General features: G+C 39.8%; 1 pseudogene across 1 annotated transcript; it reads right to left on the reverse strand.

The window, feature by feature from the left end:
* Positions 1-6,152: 6,152 nt before the first annotated feature.
* Positions 6,153-13,320, reverse strand: LOC143856990 (beta-glucosidase 31-like; annotated as a pseudogene). Its single transcript, XR_013238437.1, has 13 exons — positions 13,147-13,320; positions 12,613-12,676; positions 12,437-12,495; positions 12,270-12,345; positions 12,009-12,080; positions 11,736-11,823; positions 10,602-10,857; positions 10,304-10,404; positions 9,956-10,176; positions 7,832-7,854; positions 7,632-7,746; positions 7,419-7,524; positions 6,153-6,587 (listed from the first exon to the last, which is right to left on the reverse strand). The product of XR_013238437.1 is annotated as a beta-glucosidase 31-like (transcript).
* Between the last annotated feature and the right edge of the window lie 1,422 nt (positions 13,321-14,742).

The raw sequence follows: 14,742 nt of genomic DNA on the forward strand, positions 1-14,742 counted from the left end.
CTTTTGAATATTCCATTCCTTTTATAAGATGACAAAGTGAAGAAAAGACCAGTCAAGTTTGTGCAAAAACCAAGCTTGGAGGTGTTAATATCATTTTTCTAGCTAGACAAGGAAAAGGGGTGTGGTATAGCGAGATAAAGAGTGTCAATATCAAAGTCCTATATATACAAAGAGAATAATACATTCGCCCCTTTTATTTTTAGGGACAGCCCACCCCACTTTGCAAAGAGAGTGAGCAACACACTTGTAGGGGCTGTTCAAGGCAAGAAGAGGGGGGGTGAATTTATCATTTTGGCTTGTCTTGCAAGCATCGAACAAAGACCATAGGATCAAAAGGAGAATGGATGGCTGAGATTAGGAGGAGGGTTTTTAACCCTAGCTATAAAGAAACAAATCTCGTGGATATGAGGGAGCCCATTTGTTTCTGAAAAAAGGGAGAGAGAGCTGAAAGAGAGGGAAGAAGCCATCATCCCAACCACCTCCTTCACATCATCTCCACCACCACCACCCATACTCTTCTTCTCCTTCTATCTCCGACCAACCCTATAGCCGCCGGTCACCTCCACCATCTCCGACCCCCCCCCCCCCCAAAATCCGAAACCCCATCTTCCACCTCCATCTCCACCGCGCCACCACCAGCCACCATCCTCAACCTCAAAACCCTATTCCACTCTCCACCCTCAGCCACCAAGAGGAGAAACAGAAACAGATAGAGAGAGAGAGAGAGAGAGAGAGAGAGAGAGAGAAACAGAGAGGGAGGAGCAGAGAGAGGTAGAGAGAAAAAAGGGAGCCATCATACCCACCAAGTCACCACCTCCGTCCGATCGCCACCACTACCACCGAATCTCTTCGCCACCATCACCATTTCCACCCACAAACCGTCGTCTTCTCCGCCCTCCTGCTACCTCCACACACCATTTTCAACCACCCACCATCTGATCTGCCCATTTCCTTTACCCTTTTCACCAAACCCATTTGATTTTTCCCTTCAACCATCTTCTCCGACCACCTTCAACCACCTTCCCGCCGGCCACCGACGCTACCTCCACCATTTTCCCCATCACCACCGACTACCATAACCCCATTTCGCCCAAACCCTCTTCCACCATCATCTTCTCCATTTTCCCCAACCTCGTGAATGCTTGAAACCCTCATCACCTTAGCAGCCACCGAACCACCACCACCACCCTTCACAAACCCATTGCCGACCACTCTACACCTCCATCAGCCACCATCTCCCCCATCATCTCTACCTTCTTCTCCTCCGTCTCTAATTTTGGGGTTTCTTTTGCAGAAATTGCAGAGAGAATAGAGAGGGTTAGAGAGAGAAAGCTGGTAAGGAGCAAAAGTAGGGTCTCGGTGGAGCAAGTAGAGATCTAAAGAGGGTTTGAGAAAGAGGAGGTTCAGAGCTCCCATCACCAACTTATTTCAGTCACCACCACTATTTCCCTTTAATTTTTGTGTACAATCAGAGAAGGGAATAAAGGGGCAAAGGGAGAGTGGGGTTGCAATTTGCAGAGAGAGAGAGAGAGGAGAGGGCTCGACCATCACATCCCCCATATCCGCCGATCTCCTTCTCCGGTCATCTCGCCAATTCTGATCACCTCACCTCCATCATCTTTTCAGTTCATCTCCACCATTAACCCATCTCCATCAGTCCCCTCTGCTTCTATCATTTCTCGCCTCCATTATTCCACGATACAGAGGAGATAGAGGGGCAGCTTTACTTCGCAAGTTGAGCGAGCAGTAGTGGCTGAGAATTCGGGTTGGGCTCCACAGGTCTTTGTCCGTCTTCTCTGTGAGTGATTTTTTTTTTATTATTCATTTCTTTCTTTTTGGTGCGCAACTCTTATCCTAGATACCTTAGTTATAATTTGGGAATGAAATGTTTGCTTAATCTGCTCTCTTTTTTTCCTAAGTGATTCATGTATTTCGAATGGTTTCGAGCCGAGGTCTAGGGGTTTTGATCGTATGAGTTGATTCGCATTTTCTTATTGCTTTCAGTCTTCATTCGGTTTGTATTGGAAGAAACCTGACAAAAGCAAGTAGATCCCTCTGAATTGGGCTTTGTTTAATTGTTGGCGGTTGTGGGTTTCAATTTTGAGTAAAATGGGTGTGTTATGGATAATGGGCTTGAATCCGTATCAGATTTTTAATTTTTGATTGTCCTTGAGTTTTCGATGAGCATTTGATTGTAAATGAGACAAAGAAAGGAATGTTTGGCTTTTATCTGAATCATCTCTATCGTTCCTGATCTACTTCATCTATTCAGGATTACTGTTTGCACGTTCCTCGGGATCCTCTTTGAGTTTCGGGATTCCTTTCGATCATGGGAACACTTCGTCGGGTTTAGGCGATGACGGACGGCAACCTCTTGAGCCAAAATCCCCTTTCGATCAAAAGGGATAAAAATATATAAAAATCAAATAACAAAAATATAAAAAAAAACATCAAAAAACACTCAAAAGCGTTTTTCGAAAAGCTGTTTCGAACTACGTTGGCTTGATCCCTTTCTACAGGGTACGTAGGCAGCTTGGGATCATCATCCCAAGTTCAGTCAAACTTTTCAATAAAATCATTTAAACCCTTCAAAAAAATCATTTCAGCATCTAAAAAAAATCTTTCAAGCTTTTCCAAAAATACAAAAACCAAAATGGGCAAGGATGGTGATTGCCAGGTCACTCGGAGCCTTCTTTTCATTTCATTTTCGATTTTTATCGTGGTTTGCCGGTTTTATTGGTTTTCCGACGTTTTATCTGGTTTTGGGATGGGCGACGACGTAGCGTGGCCCCTTCACAGGGATTGTCCTCGCTGAGCCCAACGATAGGCTATGACGATCGCGAGACTTGTCCGATCTTTAGCGGATCAGGATCACTGAGCTCGATTCCTTTAAAATCGCTCCCTGAGTCTATCGTATGTCCCATTTTCTTTTCCCTAGCATTTTGGGTTTGCGCATACCGTCTATTTTATGATTCCTTTCTTCCCTCGCATCTTTTAGTTTTCGTGTGTTTGTCTTTGGTTCCTTGTGTGTTTACTTTCAGCTTGCTAATTCCTTGTGCGTTTAGTTTCACATGCTTAGCTGTAGATATTTACTGCTTTTCTGCTTATCATATCTGCTATTACTTGCTTAGCTGTAGCTGTGCATGCGGATGTTATTGCTTTCCTAGATGTGATGGGTTAGGAGTAGATGCGGTGAGTTAGGATTTGGATGTTTATTTTCTTTTGCCCATCCCCGGGTCATGCATGCTTAGATAGACGTTTCTTCGGGGATACTCATTCCCATTTCACATGATTTTAGCTCAAAACTCTTCAAAATTAATTAAAAATGGCATAAGAGACCAGGTGCTTGCACTTGGGCGAATTGGGGGCGCTTAATACCTTCCCCATTCGTCATCAGGCACGGACTTTTGTATCTCTGGTTATCCGTTGCAACAGAATATTTCATGGGATCCAGGGCCTACTTCCTTGGATGACGACTCTTCTTTGTTATAGGTACATCTTGGTTCCGGGCTAGTCCTTGAATCGAGAGGTATCTCATTTATATCGCCACCCATGCTGTGAGTGGCATCATTTCGAGAGTTCCTTGGTAGAGCTCACCGTCACATTGTGGAGATCTTAGAGGACCGACGTGGGATCTCGTGTCCCTCGCCATTCGTCCTCGGGATCGGGGTCCACAAAACTATGACATCTTCTTTCAATCACCATCATCCATTTGTCTTTTTCATCCTACAACCCACATTTGTTGCTTCATAAAGAAGCCATGTCAAACTCCAAGAATGCCATTAAAATGAGAGATTACTTCATTTCCTATCCAAAACACTTTTTGTTTTTATTTTTTTCTAAAAAGAAAATTTACTTTTCTTTTAGAAACAAAAGATAGTGTGTCATTACTAAAAATAAATATTAATGATATTATTAATAATAAATAAAAAGAATTTACTTCTCGGATTCGGATGTTAAACGGATCGGATATACCATTTACCAGATTCGCATCCGCTAAGAGCCGGATATCTCATAAGCGGATTCGGATAATTTCCGCTTGAAACGGATCCGGATAATATTCGCTTTAAACGGATTCAGATGCGGACGGTAATCGAATTTTCGAATATCCATTTACACCCCTACTAATGACTTGCATATTAGTCATACAGAGACGGCATCATAACAATGAGATTTGCTAGGCAATTTCACAGAGAGCCATTTCGCTGCTCACTTTTGCAAGAACGAACACGCGCCTCATATAGAATTGAGCACGTGGGGCTGTTCTTTCCTGCAAATGTGAGCTACGACATGGCTTTCCACAAAATTGCCCTGCAAATCCCAACAAAAAAAATAATGAACCTTACACATCAGTTAACCAACATATTAAGTAAGGGAATTGCTAGCGTCCATCGCAAAAGGCTTTTCGGATCAAAAGACAATAGACCTGACCAGCCACCTAGTAAATGATGTTTGTCTTCATTCATGAGGTGCCTGGCCTGACGCATGAAAAGCCTTTTGCGATGGAGTTCAGCAAATCCCATAAAGTAATTAGTTGTATACTAGCGGAACTCCGTAGAACCAAAAGACAATAGACCTCACACATATACTAGTCAATGATCTACTAGTATGCATAATATGTAGGTCTTATTGCCCGAAAATTAATCAGACCCATGTGTATGGCAATTAGTTATATATTAGCGTGTCTACATTGAGGGCCTGCTGACCAAAAAAGTATGGACCCCATGTATGGTAATCACTCCCCTAATTTATTAGTCGGGCTACGTTGAAGGGCTCACCGAATATCTCCTCTGTGAGCCTCACCAGTAACTCATTACTCTACCTATTAGTAGATTATTGATCCGTAAAATGTGGTTTCCATAAATAGTCTTAACTTTGCCTACACCCTGCCATCCGAAGGGTTAGGATCCTCTTGTGGTCACTGGTTTCCGGGGCCTATGATTATGCCCAAGGTTTTAAATTTCAGGTTTTGGCATGAATTTCAGTCCTAACCGAAACCGAAATTTGGTAGAAAGGCGTGAGATGTTGGTTTTCGGCTGAAATTCTGTAAACAAATTTTTAAAAAATAATATTTTAACTAAAATTTCTCTGAAATTTCGGCCGAAATTTGGTACATTTCGGCCATTTCGGTTTCGGAATGTTTCGGTTTCAGTCTTGACTGGATCTCGGTCGAAATTTAAAGCCTTGACTATGCCAACCCCCAATAGTAGAGAAGATATATTGATTCAAGTTTTGTTGTCTATTTTATTGCATGAAAAATTGAATCCAAATGCTGGATCCATGTGCTGTTTTTCTCCTGGTTAAAACTTCTAAAGCAACAATTTGACATGCAAACCATTTAATCTAAAAGCCTAAAACTAGGTTCTCAATAATTTTTTACTTTTATTTTGGATTTCTGGCAAGGAAACCTTTTTGTATGCCATTTGACAAGGTTCAGCACATCACAGTTTATTAGAATGTTAAAATGTTTGTTTATCTTTTATTACTGAAAATTATAGATTCTTTACTTGGTCCTGATAAATGGCATCAGAGATTAGTATAATTGATTGGAGACTCCATGTTACTTACCTGGAAAAGCTTGAGCTGAGGATATATATTGGCATGGGCTCTCACCGCCTAAGCGCTTCCTCTGGAGACGCCTTTTCTCTGCATTTTCTTTACTAAACTCTACTGTCACTCACAAAAGGATTTAACTCTAGAACTGAACCTTGCTTAAAAGGAAAAATTGTCTAATTTTGTTCTTCAGATTTTCATAATTTGGGGAGGGAAATTTGAATTTTTTATGGGGTTCTACCACCTACCAAATTCATTAAGAAAACAGGACCACCATAAAACTCAGTAGATTTCCTTTGACATGATCTTTGAGTATTTTCATCATTTTAGTAAGAATAACGGAACATAAAGCATGTACAAGTATGAACTTTGCACACGCAGCTGTGTTCAAAAGCAGCATGCACCGTTTCAGCCAAAAATTGCACTTAGAGGTAATTTCTATAACTGTCACTCATAAAAGGATTTAACTCTAGAGCTGTACCTTGCTTAAAAGGCGAAAAAGCCTAATTTTGTTCTTCAAATTTTCATATTTTGGGGAGGGAAATTTGAAATTTTGATGGGGTTCTCCTACCTATCAAATTCATTAAGACAACAGGACCGCCATGAAAACTCAGTAGATTTCCATTCAGATGATCTTCGAGTATTTTCATCATTCCAGTAGGAATAACTCACACATAGAGCTGTGTACGAAAGCAACATTCACTGATTTGCGCTTTGAGGTCTTGGCATGAAAAGTACCATCTCTGCCTTTTCACTACTTATTACTCTGTGCGTTCACTTTTTCTAACATTTATTGTACCGACTGAAACATAAGAAATGTCTAGGAACTGTACAAGTAACTGGATTTTCTCGTATCAAGTCCAGTCTTTTCAAGGAAGCTTGAATACCAGTGAGCAGACAGCCTGGGGTACCTCTTACGATCCTTGTCATGGAAGTCGACTCCATAGAGACCGTAACGAGTGGTGTATCCAGTTATAAGCTCAAAACAATCCATAAAGGACCAAATGAAGTAAGCCCTCGCATTTGATCCATTCCTGCACATAACTTTTCATTCATAAACAAATAAGAGTTACAGTAGTAATTGACAACTAGTTCTGCTTTCCTTTTTGTGTGACTGAAAAATGATAGTGGTTTTCTGTGATCCAAATGACATATAATGTGCCTTTTCCAGATCAGTTCACTTATGGAAAGAACATCCAATATTCCACAAAGCTAATCATGATAAGAAGATTGCAAGAAATTGTTTCATGCATTCCTTCAGCAGTAATTCAGATATAGGGTTTTTTGTGAACTGTGAGTTAACAGAGAGAATAAATGGAGCTGGAAAAGTACAAGAGTGTTTCCACTCGCAACCAAGAACTAGGAATTTAATTAACTGCTCTTTAAATGCTTCTTCCAAGTTACACTTCTACTATTGCACAGTTTATATTTTCCTATAATACTGTTTATAAGGTGTAGGCTACTTACCCACCGAGGCGTTGGCTCTTCAGCATAAAGTCACGGGTTTGCTCCCTGTTGACGAGTGTTCGAATCCCGCCCCCGACTTACTTTATACACGTGGTGAGTGGGTCGTTGCGTGTATCCGTAGGGACTAGTCCTACTCCCGAAGGGGGTGGGGACATCCTACATCATCAAAAAAAAAAAAAAAAAGGTGTAGGCTACTGGTTCAACATGATCTATGTTACCTAGTTTTCTGACGAAAGTCTAGTAGAAACCAATTTCAATAGAAGAGATTCAAAACCAAAATCAAACTATTAAAACAAAGCACTTCCTTGAGCTAGTTCAACATTTCTAGAAAAAAAAACTCACAGCAACTCTAGTTTCCCTAGATCAATATTGGAGGTCTGGGATAGGGATGAAAATACCTAACTGACAGAAGCAAGCTTTCAATGTATGCTTGTAAGTATTCAGCTCGCTCAGCATCATCACGGGCGTTAGAGGGAGTGGAAGAGTCGCTAAGCTCCATATATCCTGATTGCCATAATAATCTCAATCAGGACCAAATTTAGCTTTACTATTGGTCAGTTTCAGTGTCACCATCAGTATCTTTATATTCTCAAGCATTTTTTGCAGATTACCGTTTTCATGGATTACAACTGTAGGATTTCCATAGTGCAGTTTTATATATTCCAGCAATCTTTGCATAGCCCATGGAGTTACAGGCGCCTCAAAGGCTTTCAGTCTGCTAAAATCCTGTAGAGGAATTCAATTGTGTCAGTCTGCCACCCTAAATTCGAAGAAACACAGCTGCTAGCAATCATTGATTCTATGATCTTACCTCCCAAAGCAACCCACCCGCCACTGCATAAAAAAACATGATTTAATGAAAGCAACATAACTCCAACTGAAATTTACTAAATGCAACACCAAAGAACCACACAGGTATTAGGATCCCAAGAAAGATCAGTTTGCTATATGATCTGTTAATGGCCTGAAAACAATCCTATTCAATCCACCAAAATTATATTACCTATCGGGTAAAAAGAAAAAGAAAAAGAAAAAGAAACTCTAATTGAAGCTAAAAAACTCAGGGAATGAAATAACGGAAGGGAACTGATAAAAATCATTGGTTTTCGACATGTTTGGATGTTTGTAAATAATAAAAAGTAAGACTCAGAGAAATGTAATTCTATTCTTCTCTGAAAAGCTAACCAGCTATCCATCTCTAAATGACGCAACAGCAGCGGCAGCAGAAGAGCTAAGAAGCCTTTAGTTCGCTAAATAGAAACTTAACATTTCCTCCAACAGTATCTTTATAGAACGAGATCAAGAAATCAACGAGTCTTAAAGAAAGTCTTTTTCATCCCAAGTGTTGGATATTGCTCAGCAGTTTTCAGAGGCGAACTTTCTCGACGGTAGTCCGGAGGCCATCAAAACCTCTCTTCCTTCAGATGGATCTTGATGTCCTCTTTTTACACATCATGAGTGGAAATTAGATTGAACCGCTACTACAAGAAGGGTCTGCGGCCCATGGGGAAACCGCCCCTTTAGGGAAAGTGAAGCTGAATTTTAATGGCTCGAGTTTCGATAACCCTGGCCCTACAGGTATTAGTGGTCTTCTGAGATCGGCAAACTGGGGTACGATTTGGGGTCTCTATGGTTCATCAGGTATCAGACTCTAGCTAGGCTGAGGTGCAGGCAATCCTTTACGGTGTAAAGCTCGTGGACAAATCACAGTTGGATCAGGTGATCGCTGAGGAAGATTCCCTCAATGTGGTCAGGTGGCTGAGAGAGGACATCAAACATCCATGGAGAATTGCAGACACTATTGAGGAGATACAGGATATTATGGAGGGACATGGTGCCATGATCACTCATATTTGGCAGACTGCTAACTCAGTAGCAGCTCTAGCCCGTGAAGGGGTGAGCAGGGAGACGATTCAGCTACACTTGATCAGGCCAACTGAGTTGGAGTTCTCCACAGTTGGCATCCTTCCCTTTGACTACCTGCTTATTTTTCTTTCCATGTCTTTCTTTTCTTTTATTTTCTTTTTCTCACCTCAATTTTGTAGCTGACCACCTCGATCACAGGGTCTCCCCCCCCCCCCCCCCCCCGACCCTTTATTAATAAAACTTCATCGTCCAAAAAAATTTAATGAGAAACTCCAAGAAATTATGAACAATATGGTGTGTTGCTGACTGGAACATTAAAAATTTCTTGAAACAGTACTATCATATTAAAATATTAAAAAATACAAGAAATTACAAACGATGGTGGGATGCTGAATCAAAATTAATAATCTTAAAAATTGGGTTCTTGAGTCCATAGTTACCAACATGGGAAGGTAGATGAACAGAATAATGTCTGGTATGAATGTGAGAAACGAAGGAAGATGTCAAAAGGGGAAGCAAAAAATGCGTCAAACAGCAACCAGAATGCCTTGAGACTGCTAGTGATTACTAAAAAAAAGCCTTTTCCAAAATGTGTTTATCTCCTTTTACCAGTGAAATGACTGAAAAATGCCAGACATGACTCCTTAAATAAAAGATAAAATGATAATTTTAGAAACTTATTCGTCTCCATTTCACATTTCACCTTGAAAGTGTACCCTACTATGAAACGGTTTCCTTACCATTTGTGTCCAAGTCCATTTGAGATAATCCAAGATTGGTGTCAATGTCTTAACAAGAGGGCATGGGTATAAAATAGATAATATTACCTTCTGACTTCATGCAAAGAGTAATATCATTCAGAATTATATATCAGAACAGTAACTCAATTATCAGAAGTTTCAACAAGAAGTACAAAAGTAAGCCATTTTAGGACCCAAAGCGTCTCACAGGATCCTCAATAGAAAACTGGTGCAACTATATTCTTAAGTCTAAACTAGCAGAGTCTTCAAATCTATGACTGTTTGCTTCATAAAAAAGAAGATTTATAGAGGAATCCTTGACAACTTACTTGACATTCTAATAGAGACATCTCTAACATAGTCTCGCTCTTTCTTATCTGAGTCAGCAGGCGCATCTTGCACGTTTAATGCCCAATAGTGATTTAAACCGATAAAATCAAGTGATCCCTTCAACATTTTTTATTCATTCTCACTGAATGATGGCAATCGAGATCCTACGATTATTCTCATAGTGTCAGGGTAGTCCCCGTAGATTAGTGGATTCAAAAACCTGGTCCAATGAGTTAGACAACATATATGAGTAATAGATTTTCTACATCGCCAGTTCAATATCTATGTTTCCATCAAAAAAGAAAAGGGAAAGAAGAAAATTTATGGTTCATGATCATTATACTCACCAACCAATATGAAAATCCATCAATCTTTGTCTCGCAGCAATGTCCTCTGATGAGTCTGTGAGTGGTTCAGCCCACAATCCCATAAGTGTATTTTGCTTTTCCTACATATAAAACATTTCTCTTTAAAAGCTGCCTTCAAAATTCGAAGGGGAATTTCAATATGTAACATCAAGTGCGTTTGTATCTTCCAAATTGTTGAAATGTCTAAGTCGAATACTGCCACACAAAGTTATAGAAGCAGAAGACTGGGGCATAAGAAGGGTAGGACAAAGAGATGAATGATTGAAGATGTTCTAACCTGATATTTTTCTCTATACAGTTGGACCGCCGCTGCATGTGATAATAAGATATTATGAGCAGAAGTATATACTTCCGTTGATGAGTTCCCCTTTGAGCAATTGAGGCCAAAAGGATAAGAACATCGCTCTGGTGGAAAGATTCCAATATCATAGCCAGCTATAGTTTGTATGTTGGGTTCATTAAAAGTGCTCCACGACCTCACCCTATCCCCAAATTCTTTGAAACAAATATCTGCATATGCTGTGAAATCCTGGCTGGAATAGAACGACAAACATCATCACCAGTTATGAACAATAATCAAGTCGAAAGGTCATGAATATTTTGTTTGATGTAATTCAAATTTTGGGATGTTCCAAACAAGTCTCCAAAAGATGCAAAATATATTCAGCAGAAATTAGTGAGACTTGTAGCTTCTTCTTCGGATTTTCAAATGGTTTCTGTTTGTCTTTCTTTTGCTCAAGTTGATGTAATGTAGATTTCAATTTTATCAGTCCATATGGTGGGGATTGAAAAATCTGTTTTCTTTTAGTTCCCACCACCAACCTAGTGTAGAGCAATCAAAATCTATGTTAGAAGAATGTGAGGATTAGGAGGTCACATTAGAATTGTTGGGGCAATGCAAGATGACGGGGAGGGTAGGGAAATTGATGAGTGGCAAAGTTTTAGTTGGAGAGAGAGAGAGAGAGAGAGAGAGAGAGAGAGAGAGAGAGAGAGAGAAGGAAGGATGGCTCCTGCCTGTCGGGGCTGAGGTTTTTTGCAAGGCAGCGTGTTGACAATTCTGGGCTTTTATGATTTCTTCTTTCGAGTGCTGTATATTAGTTGAGGGGAGCTTCCAACAGGTTTCTATTTCCTTTTCTTTCAAAGAAATTTTATATCAGTTTAGGTTCTTTCTCACAATCTCCAGTTCAATCTTGTTGTGATTATCTAAAAGGATATTACAACTGTGCTAGTTCAGTAAATCTTATTACTTAGGCCCTGTTCATTTAAGATTATGACAACCGATTGTGAGTCCAAAACCAATTATTGGACTCAAAATTTCGTTTAAATTTGAGTCAAATAATCAGTTTAGCACTCACAATCGGTTGTCATAATCTTAAATGAACAGGGCCTTAGGTAAGAGGCAGGAGATTACATGAATTTTGTGCTCAGATATCCCCCATACTCATCTTCTAGTGCTTGGGGAAGATCAAAATGATTCAAAGTAACATGAGCCTCAATTCCTGTAAAATCCGGGAACACAAGCACTACCATTAGCACTAGCTTCAGGGATATTTGATCATAGTAAAATTCCAAAGTTGAAACTGTAGCAGAGACATACTATCTGAGAGCTATCAGATTGCTAATGAAATAACGAGGGATTGTAAATGAAATATTAGGAAAGAAGAGTAATGCTGCTATGAGGTACCATGGATGATAAGTTCATTGATGAGATTATTGTAGTACTGCAAGCCTTTGGGATTGACAGCTCCATTACCATCTGCAAGTAAATTGGCATGGAAAAGATCAAATGGGATTTAGCTAAGTTTCTATGAATTGAGAATTAATTTTGGCTTTAGAAACACCAGCTCCTTGTTGGAAACAATTTGCACGTCCATCAATCCAAACAAAAAACTAAGGGTACCTTAAAAAATTCATTTATAAAAAAACCAGTTGTAACAGTCCATACCAGGAATAAGCCTGGACCAGGAGATGGAAAATCTGTAGGCGTCTAAACCCGTCTCGTACATGAGCTTCACATCATCCTGCCATGATTAATACCAAGAATTCTTTTGAGAGATGAATTTTCTTCTCAATAGCTAGCTCATGAGGAAATCAACATGCTTTATTTTTTACCTTGTACTTATGATACTGATCAGCAGCAACTTCTCCTGTGCTCTTGTCCAAAATTTTTCCTGCGAAGAAGCAGGACCAAAAAAAGGACTTGTTACAGGCAGTTTATGTTATTTCCAATTGAATTATCTCAGTAGCTGAAGACGTGCTACAGAGAAAGTGAGAGAATAAAGAGTGACCGGCGTTAGCGTAAGTGTCCCAGATACTGGGTTTCCTTCCATCCTCTGCAGCTGCTCCTTCAACCTACAACAAAATCAAAACACATGCACGTCAGAAGATAAGAAAATGAAAAGTTAAATAGATTAGACCTTCCATTGAACTTCTCGGACTTGTGAGTTGAATGTCAACCATTGCCCTTTTTTATTTTAACTGTGTTTGGCCTGATAATTAATCAGGTGGTTAGGATCATCTGGGTGGGTGAGACTGTGCAAGAGCATCTTTGTATACCTCTAGAAATTATTTACATATAATCATATATCCAAACGGTTATGAAGTTAGGCATGATTATTTGGAATTAGTGCTAGAAATTATTTAATTAATGGGTTCCAAAGAGGTCTTAATGTCCCATTTCCAAAGAAGATTATTATTATTGATCACCTATGATGTGGGTGGTGTTGAAATTGGGAATTGAGGGACTGCTTTGTCGTTATCTCAAATGTTCTCTAATGATCATGGTGTAGCCTTTATGAGACGAGTTGTGGGAGACAGAGGACCTGGTAAGCAGAGGAACCAGCACCGAAGATAAAGCCTGGTGGGAAGTCATGTCTGCTGATGCCAATGACGTTGCCATAATTTACTGCTACTGATACCACAAAGAGAAGCAGGTGGCGGCCAAGTCTCACCATATATGCTTCCACCTTGCTACTGCTCTGCCCCTCCCTCTCTCTCTCTCTCTCTCTCTCTCTAAGAGGGAAGGAAACTTGGAGATGGTTGAGGCAAGAACGTTCATTAATTAGATATTTGCTGAAGGGAAGAAATATTGAGCCAGTAGATCGATTAGATATTTTTGTTGAAGAGAAGAATTTAAGGAGAAAACACCAAACTAATGATATGAATACTCATACCAACCCACAAACAAGAGGAAGAAGGTCCAACGAAGGGAGCATCCTGTAATTACGTGACACATGTTTTGGATTGACTATTGGTTGCCCTTTGCCCATTTGTTCTTGCTTTCTTCTTTGAAATTACAGGCCAGTCACCCTTCCAATCACACTGTATTTCTTTACTTATTGATTTGGATTGATTGATCTGTCCGATCCATGCTGTGGGGCCCATTGCTGAGGTCACTTTCGAAGAAAGGTTTGTGGACGTTCACAATCGAACCAGACAAAAAGAAGTAGAAAAAAAGTGGGTTTTGTAATTTACCTACCTCCTTGAGTTATTGTAATTTCTTTTTTACCTCTTTTATCTCTTTGGACCATCTCGGTTCTTTTTTTTATAATTCTGCCTTATTATTAAATAAAAAAAGGAAAAAAAAGTGGGTTTTGTCATATTTAATCTGTTATGGAGGATCTAGAAGCCATATGGAATCTGACTTCTCGCATGATTCTTCCATCTTCAATAGAATGCCATTATTGGTATCCACACTCCCTTGTCTCAATAATGGCATTCCACTCTTCATGCCAAGTCTTTTTAGGTAGCTTTTAGGAGAAATTAGATGGTGCCCGACGTGTAGGTGGTATGATAAAAGTACCACCCTTGATGTTTGATCCAACGGCAGACTCTTAAAACAATTTGACCGAAAAGATAGATGATAAGAGAGACATTTTTGGTAATCTCCATGTATGCTGATGAGCACAAGCACATCAAACAACTGGAACTTTCTTCCTCCAAGGGAAAAATTTAAATATGGCTTGGAAATACATTGCCATATCAGAGAAGATCTAGTTTTGATGAGAAAACAAACATAATCAATCTCGCCTCTGCACTTCTGATCACTGACATCCGCAATCTTCTCTAGTATCAGGACGAGATTATCGAAGAATTCTGTTTGTTTCACCGCAAATATGTCTGAAAATCGATCAAAGCTCACACCAGCCAATTAGAAAAGAAAAGACAACGTGAGTTAGGCCATTATCATGGTAGTGCCAATATGAGCAGCCTCAATAAATAGCATAAGCATTAAGCAATGTAGCTCTTTCTTGTTTCAGCATTCTCTCCTCTCAACTACTGCCCAGCACCCACAACATGGCCTCAGTATTTTCATCATTCCATGAAGAAATTAAGGACCCATGATGCATGTAGAGGTATGGAGTATGGACATTGTGCACAGTACATGGGTAATATCTCATAAAGAACCATGTCCAAGT

This window comes from Tasmannia lanceolata, unplaced genomic scaffold, assembly GCF_043159265.1.
Source record: "Tasmannia lanceolata isolate RefF3 unplaced genomic scaffold, GAP_Taslan_0.1 ptg000024l, whole genome shotgun sequence".
Taxonomy (NCBI): domain Eukaryota; kingdom Viridiplantae; phylum Streptophyta; class Magnoliopsida; order Canellales; family Winteraceae; genus Tasmannia; species Tasmannia lanceolata.